The sequence below is a fragment of the Marmota marmota genome, unplaced genomic scaffold (assembly GCF_001458135.2).
Source record: "Marmota marmota marmota unplaced genomic scaffold, marMar, whole genome shotgun sequence".
NCBI lineage: Eukaryota > Metazoa > Chordata > Mammalia > Rodentia > Sciuridae > Marmota > Marmota marmota.
This window is the reverse complement of record NW_026000169.1, coordinates 1,404,583-1,412,948: the sequence shown is the minus strand read 5'-3', so window position 1 is coordinate 1,412,948 and position 8,366 is coordinate 1,404,583.

Here is an 8,366-nt window from a genome sequence, read left to right as displayed (position 1 = left end):
TACTTCATGAGCACTCCATAAATAATCACCGTTGCAACAAAATAATTCTGTGGTGACACAACTAAGACAATCACTCAAAAACCCTTAATAAATACCAAGAATATACCCAGGACACCACATTAGAAACTACAGGGTATAATTTGAAACACTTAAAGAGAAGCCTACTTTAAAATATCTGCATAATTAGGGGTTTGGGGTGCAGCTCACTGGTCAAGTGTTTGCCTATCATGCACAAGGCCTTGGGTTCAATCCACAAATACCACTCATAAATAATAATAATAGTAATAATAATAATAATATCATCATCATCATCTAGGTAACTGGCTCACCACAGTGCCTGAAATTCCTAGGGTTAAAGGTTTGTTTTGCTAGATTAAGAGCTTGCACCTCTGGTAAAAGGGATGGTATTGTTCTGAGAAAGTAGGCAGAGTTACAAAAAGGTAGAAGGCAACATTTGACACATTCAAACTTCTTTTTTTTCTTGGTACTGGAGACTGAACCCAGGGGTGCTTTACCACTGAGCTACATCCCCAGCTTTATTTTTTATTTTTTTTATTTTGAGAAAGGGCCTCACTAAATTGCCAAGGATGGCCTTGAACTTGCAATCCTCTGCCTCAGCCTCCGGAGTTGCTGGGATGACAGAGATACACAACCACACCCAGCAAGGCATACAAACTTAAGGCATACACAAAAATACTTGATGGCATCAAGTGGCACAGAAATGCCAATATCAAAAGGCACTTTAGAAGAAGCTGGAAGGTTTGGGTACTGCCTTTGGTAAATCTGTGAATGGAGTGATTCATTAGTGCCCTAACGAGTCCCAAAGATTAAGTTTAGGGGAGAAAGGAAAAGCTACCCAGGGCAGGTCACAGAAGCTATGTGGTGAAGGCACTAATGGCTCTGGGCTGGCTGTGCACAGTAAAGGCATGGAGGCCTGAGAGGAGGGGAAGTCAGACAACCTGAGAAGAGGAACAGAAAGTGCAGGTGAAACCACCTCTTGTGCAGTACAACCCAAGGACGGTGTGGGTGTCCTATCCAAAGCACTTTTGCTAGGCTCCAGGGGTCCTGGGTTCCAGTCCTGCCTTTGCTGCTCCCAAGTTGGGTAACCTTGGACAACTGAAAAGTCTCTGAACCTCAGTTTTCTCAAAGAAGAGGTTTTAACTAGATGCCCTAAGGTCCCTAAATAGCACTAAAATTACCTAAAACTTTGGCCAATCTTGAGCAGGTTGCTGAGAGCATTAGATGAATATGTAAGAAGAAGAGTTAGTTCCAACATAGGAAGGCACAGGAAATGGGTACAACTGTGTGGGGGAAAAAGGTGGCAAACCAAAGAGGCATCCCTGTTGTTCTGCTTCTGAGAGAGAGCCAGAGGCGTCATTTTAGAAGCAGGTTTATAGCTGACCTGACCAGTATGAGTTAGGAGTATATTCCAGAGGAGAAATGTAATAATGAAATAGGGAACACATGTGGCTATTATCTTATGCAGGCCTTGTTCCAAATTCTTCACATCTATTAAAAATTTTTTTTTCCAGGGCTGGGGTTGTGGCTCAGTGGTAGAGTGCTTGCCTAGCATGTGTGAAGCACTGGGTTCAATTCTCAGCACAACATAAAAATAAATAAAGGTCCACCAATAATTAATAAAATACTAAAAAAAAATTTTTTTTTAAGAGAAAAACATTTTTAAGGTTGTGAAGAGAGAGACAAAGAAAGAACAGAATTAAGGTATGTGAGGTACTTAGTCCAGGGTCTGGCACATAGTAGGAACTCATTGTTTGCAGCTCATCAAAATGTCTCCAGGAAACGGTCCCCTTGCTCCTTCTAGATAATCACTCTCTACATTCTCAAGCATGAGCATGCACTGAACCCTATTCACCACTCTGCACCACTTTCCCACGATTAACCAACCTATCAGAAGGCATCAACAGGAACCACAGCCTTCTGAGGTACATAACACCAAGCCTGGGCCCCAAGCCTTCAGTGGAGGGTCAACCCAAGATAAGCCTTTAGTTCCCTCCTTCTCACTTTCCATCAGCTCTACTTTCTCTCTCTCTCTCTCTCTCTCTCTCTCTCTCTCTCTCTCTGTTGTTGTTTGTTTTGTTTTGTTTTTGGTACTAGGGTTGAATCCAGGGTTACCTTATCACTGAGCCACATCACCAGCCCTTTTTATTTTGAGACAGGGCCTTGCTAAATTCCTGGGGCTGGCTTTGAACTTGAGATCCTCCTGCCTCATCTTCCCAAGTTTGCCAGGATCACTGGCAAACGCCACCATGCCCAATTTCACTCTCTTTTCAGCAAAGATTTGTTTTATTCGTCTTACTAGAGGAGAAGAGGAGAGGTGGAGAAGAGAAAAGAAAACTAAGATGAAGATGTGCAGGAGTTATTTCAGGTCTGGGGCTGATAATTTAGAGCTGTGGCTTTGAAGAAACTTGCAAGCAAGACAAATGCTTTTCCTAATGATTGAAAGAGGAACGATGTGCTTGGGAGCTGCGATTTATGAGTCTCAAGATGAGCTCTGGGACAATCTGAGTTAACAGCTGAAGAAATGGACCAATAGGGAAGAGTTGGATAATAATTATAGAAGCTTAGGGGACGGATGACAGCCACTAGAGCCCTCAGGTCAGTGAGCAACTCTAGGTCATTATACCAGTTTAACCAGCAGAGGTCTCTCTCCTACTGATCTTCAATTTTTCAAAACAAAACACCACCCCCCAACCCCAGGGTGGTTCATTTTCATTACCCCTCTTCTGAAGTCTCTTTCCAAAGCCAAATAAATAATAAATTATTTGGCCCAAGCATCTGTGAACATTGAATCTAGTAAAACTGAAAGACAAAAATGCTGAGATATTCGAGGAAAATGATACAGTATTCCCCCCCTAAGTTATTTTCTTGCTTGGAAGATTCACGTCAATTGTACAGAAAAACACGTTAGACCTTAAAACAGCACAATCAGCTCATTATAACTCTGAAAAGAAAAATGCAGCTAAAACCAGTGGCTAGGTGGAGCAGCAGTCCTGGTGAGGTCCACCTCTTCACCTCTGGGACACTAAGCATGACTCTTGCTGGGATGTTTGCTTTCCTATAACCGAAACAGATCACAGTAGATGTTCCAAGCACATTGTGCTGCATCCTCTTCACTTCAGGGAGGCAGAGTTGTTCACATAATTTTGCATTGTGTATGTTAAGCAGCATTATGGTGAAATAAAAAGGTGCATGCCTGAACTTTCCTGCCCAAATCCTATCAGTATGATCCCAATACAAGATGAGGGGTTTTAACTAGAATTAAACAAAAATGAGGAAATAATCAAATATAATTGAAGCTGCTCCATTTATTCTCTTAAATAGTCAAAAGCCTTCCCATTGTTCTCGGGTAAAGTCCCAAATCATGTGACTTAAAAAGCCCATCACTCTGACCATAATAGTAGTCATTTCTTTCTGCCCTTTACTCACCAAGTCTCAGCCTTAAGCACCTTTTTCCAAAGTCCTCTCTGACTTGCAGCTTTGGACCACAGCTCTGCCCAGATCATTCTCCTTCCCCTCCTCTCCCTACTGGTTAATTCCTGATCAGTCTCTAGGTCTCAACTTCAAGGTCCTTTTAGAAAGGATTTCCTACACCCACTACCAGTTTGGGACTGGTTTGAATTCAGCATCCTACAGGGTGGTGAATGGCACACAGGGGAAGGGACCACCTATTGGGGAGATGGCTTTTTACAGCCCCATTCCACACTTTTTTTGGGGGGTGTTGTTTGGGGTTTTTTTGTTTTCATTTTTGTTTTGGTGAATATGGGCTAGCCTGGAGACAGTTTCGATTTTAGCCCTTGCTTGTTCCCTTGGTTGGACTTTTTCATGTGTCATTCAAACTGTTGGAGCAGAAAACTGAAGTTTTTCTTTTGTTTGCTTTTTTGTTATTTTGTGGACTGGGGATTGAACTCAGGGGCCACTTACCACTGAGTTGCCTCCCCAGTCCTTTTTATTATTTTCTTTTTCTTTTTTTAATTCTGAGCCAGGGTCTTGCTAAATTACTTAGCAAGAGGTCTCTCTCTCTTACTAATCTTCAATTTCCAAAACAAAACAACAACCCCTCCTCCGTGGGTTGGTGCATTTTCTTGTTAAAAATTACTCTTCTTCTGAAGTCTCTTTCCAAAGCTAAATAAGTAACAAATTATTTGGGCCTCCCTAATTTGCTGAGAACTGGCCTTGAACTTTCAATCTTCCTGCCTCTGCCTCCCAAGTCGCCGGGATTTACAGGTGTGCATCACCACACCATCAACAAACAGAAGTTCTGAGGTGCCTTCATATCATGTTTAGTGATTCCATTTAGTGGGCACAGCTGTGATTCCTCATCCATCTCCTCCAACAGACTGGCACCATGATGACAGTGCTCCTGTTTGTCTCACTGAAGTCAACAGAGCCTGCCCCTGAGGGGTGCTCCCTGAGTACAACAATGACCCAATGCTCAGCACCCCTAAGCCATCATTAAGTTTTGTATAGTCACGTGCTTTTTATTCTAGTAAGATCATAAATGTTCACTGTTCAGCCTATCCTATTGCATTATGTCTTTCTTTAACTTCTGTCTTTTGACTCCTTCCTTTGACTCTTATGTGGTTTGTGGTCAAAAATTAGGAACCTAGCTTCCTTGGAAAATAACCTGATTCTTGGGGGATGGAATGCATGATCTTGAGCAGGAAACAGGAATCATAGGGTCTGAAGCCAGAAGGAACCTATAAGTCATCTCGTCTAAGGTGCCCACTTGACAGGAAATCAAGAATTAGAATTGTCTCATCTGTAAATGCAAAGATGGGATGAAGTGACTTTCCATACTTAATATTTGGAGCTTCTGAGATTTGCCCTGGGTGAATCACATGCAGAGTGACAGCTAAAGAATGGTCTGCTGACTTGAAATTTGAAACGATTTTCCCAGCACTGTGTCCTAAGTAACTAATCTAAGGCAGAGAGCGGATCTCCCAGGTGGTTTCGCTGGGTGTGTCGACTGCTGAAGAGCAAGGAATATGAGTTTGGGGATACTGTTACCAGTGAGATCCCGTGCGGCAAAAAGATGAGATAGGCTCAATTTTCCATGGTTTGTTAAGATGCCCTTGAGTTAATGGGGATGATATTTATACCTCACTTATGTGCCCTGGAAGCCAAACCATATACACACACTAGCACACACTCTCATCACTCATATATGGATTTAATGTCTGAAATTAAATTAAAAAATGAAGGGAAAATGGTCTGAAGAGACAAACCGTGAGATCTGAAAAAAACTAATCCCATGTTCAATAAATTGTAATAATTAATTTTCAAATACAAAACATCTGTTTTGGGTTTGTTTTGTTTTTTTTTTTCCTTGTTAAAAATTTAGCCAAGCCAGGCACAGTGGTGCATGCCTGTAATTCCAGCTATTTGGGAGGCTAAGGCAAGAGGATCAGAAGTTTGAGGCCAGTCTCAGCAATTCAGTGAAATTCTGTCTCAAAATAAAAAGGGCTGGGGATGTAGTTCAGTAATAAAGCACCCTTGGGTTCAATCTCCAACACCAAACACACACACACACACACAACACAACACACACACACACAAATGCAGTCAATCCATAAATGTTTAAAGGAGTTTCTTCTACATCCCTTAATCAGTATCAGTATTAATGTAAGGGAATAAACTTCTATGCCCATTCTATTCATGTAAACTTTAAATTTTTTTTCACAAAAAAGGCCTTCATGTCATAAATATTGCTCTGTACCTGCTTTTTGCCCTATTATAGACAACTTTACCTATTGATACATGTAAAGCCACCATACAACTTTTATTAATACATATAAAGCCAACTAGGGTAGTGTGGGGTTTCAATTTTTTGTTTTTGTTTTTGTTTGTTTGTTTCCTGTGCTGGGGATTGAACCCAAGCCCTTGAATGCTAAGCCAGTGCTCCACCACTGAGCAACACCCCCACCCCTTCCTGGGATGTTTCAATGGTTGTATTGTGTGTCATTCTTGGATAAACTACAATAGTTCAATCAAATATTTAATTCCAGCCAGGCACATGCCTGTAATCCTAGTGGCTCTGGAGGCTGAGGAAGGAATATCTTGAGTTCAAAGCCAGCCTCAGCAATGGCAAAGTATTCAGCAACTCAATAAGGCTCTGTCTCTAAATAAAATACAAAATAGGGCTGGGGATGTGGCTCAGTGGTTGAGTGCCTGAGTTTAATCCCTGGAACCCTCCCCCCCCAAAAAAAAATTCAATCCCATAAAGTTTTACTAAAGAGAGTTTGTTTGGTTGTTTACTTTTTTGTTTCTTTCTAAAACCTAATACATACCAAACACAGTGGTGCACGTTTGTAATCCCAGCAACTTGGGAAGCTGAGATAGGAGGATAGCAAATTCAAGGCCAGCCTAAGCAACTTAGAAAGACCCTGTCTCAAAATAAAAAACAAGTCCTAGGGTTGTAGCTCAGTGGTAGAGCACTTGCCTTGCACGCATGCAGCTCTGGATTCAATCCTCAACACCACATAAAAATAAATAAATAAAAATAAAGATATTGTGTCCATCTACAACTAAAAAAATATCGTAAAAAAATAAGAAGGGATGGGAATGTAGCTCAGTGGTGAAGCACCCCTGGGTTCAATCCCCAGTACCAAAAATAAATAAATAACCTAATATATAACATTACAATGAACATTCGGGTAAAATGTCTTTAGTCACAAATCATATACTTTCCCAAAAGTAAATTTATAGAAATGGGATTGTATACACATTTAAAACTCACAGTATGTAAAATACAAAGTGGAGAGGGGGTATTTAATATTTTTCTCCAGGTCATCAGCTAGAACCTAACACCATTACATAATATATTCTCGCTCTACTGATTAGACATTTCATGTTTGTGCAATAAACATTTATGCATAACATTTAAACATTTATGCAGTACATGCCACTTGAAGCTAAAAGGAGAAGAGTTTACAAAAAGCCAAAATAAGGTGATGATATCAGTAAATAGAGACGTTAAAAGCAGGAATGGATGAAGATGTGGCTGCCATCAGAGGCTGATTCAGGGGATTTCTAAGGGCATAGTGAAGCAAAGCACTATGGTTAGATAGTTTGGATGAAGATCCAGGTTGGGTTTTACACCGAACCTGAAAGGTGGTCACAGATACCAGAATGCAAACTCCTTGCTTCTCTGGTCACCAGTGAAGCTGGAAGAAAATCACTCAGCCTTGGACAAAAAGGAGGGACACAAAGGGGAAACTATCAAGAAAGAATAGTGGCCTATTCTGTATCTGGGGGTGCATGTATGCCTCATATTAACCTGAATTTATGCATTCAGTACATAGTTTATATCCCAATAGTCTCAAATGACAATTAAGCACATTTTGTTATTGTTATTTTTTAGGTTTTTGTTTTGTTTTGTTTTTGCAGTAATAGGAATTGAACCCAGGGGTGCTTTATCACTAAGGTACATCTCTAGCCCTTTTTACTTTTTTTTTTTTTTTTTAATTGACAGGATCTCACTAAATTGCCCAGGCTGGTCTTGAAATTGTGATCCTCCTGCCAAGAGGGTGGGATTAGAGGTGTGTACCACTACACCTGGCTTATGTTTTCATATTTTACAAGTCTTTTGTACCTCTTGTTTTGAAACTGTGTTCATACCCTTCATTTGTTTTTCTTTCTTTTTTTTTTTTTTTTTTTTTTTTTTTTGTGGTGTTGGGGATTGAACCCAGGGCTTTGGGCATGCAAGGCAAACACTCTACCAACTGAGCTATCCCCAGTCCCTTTGTCTGTTTTTCTATTAGTTAACTTTTTCATTGATTTGTAGAAACTCTTTATTTATTAGGGAAATTAACACTTCCATATTATGGATTGCAAACATTTTTCCCAGTTAGCCATTGTCTTTGTATATGGGTATGTTATTGATTTATTACCACAAAAAAACCTATGCCTGATCCTTTCAGAAATCATTAGAGATGGTATTAAATTCAACAAATGCCTTTTAAAAAAACTTTAATTCTGTTAAATTATGAATAATATAAAATTTAGCACTTAAACCATTTTCACAGCATATTAATTCTGTTGATTAAATGTCAGTTAAAAATGTTGGTTTCTCTTCAGGGTAATAACAGCAATCATTAAAAATGAGAAAATATATTTCCGAAGTCAGCATAGTACTGGCTGTTGTTACTGGGAGAAGACAAAATAAAAACTGGGCACATACCTGTAATACCAATTACTTGTGAGGCTGATTGTAAGTTCAGGGGCAGCCTGGGCAACTTAGCTCCAAACTGTCTCAAAATAAAATTAAAAGGGCTGGGGATGTAGCTCAGTGGAAGAACACTTGCCTAACATGTGCTAGGTCCTGTACCACCAAAAAAAAAAAAAAA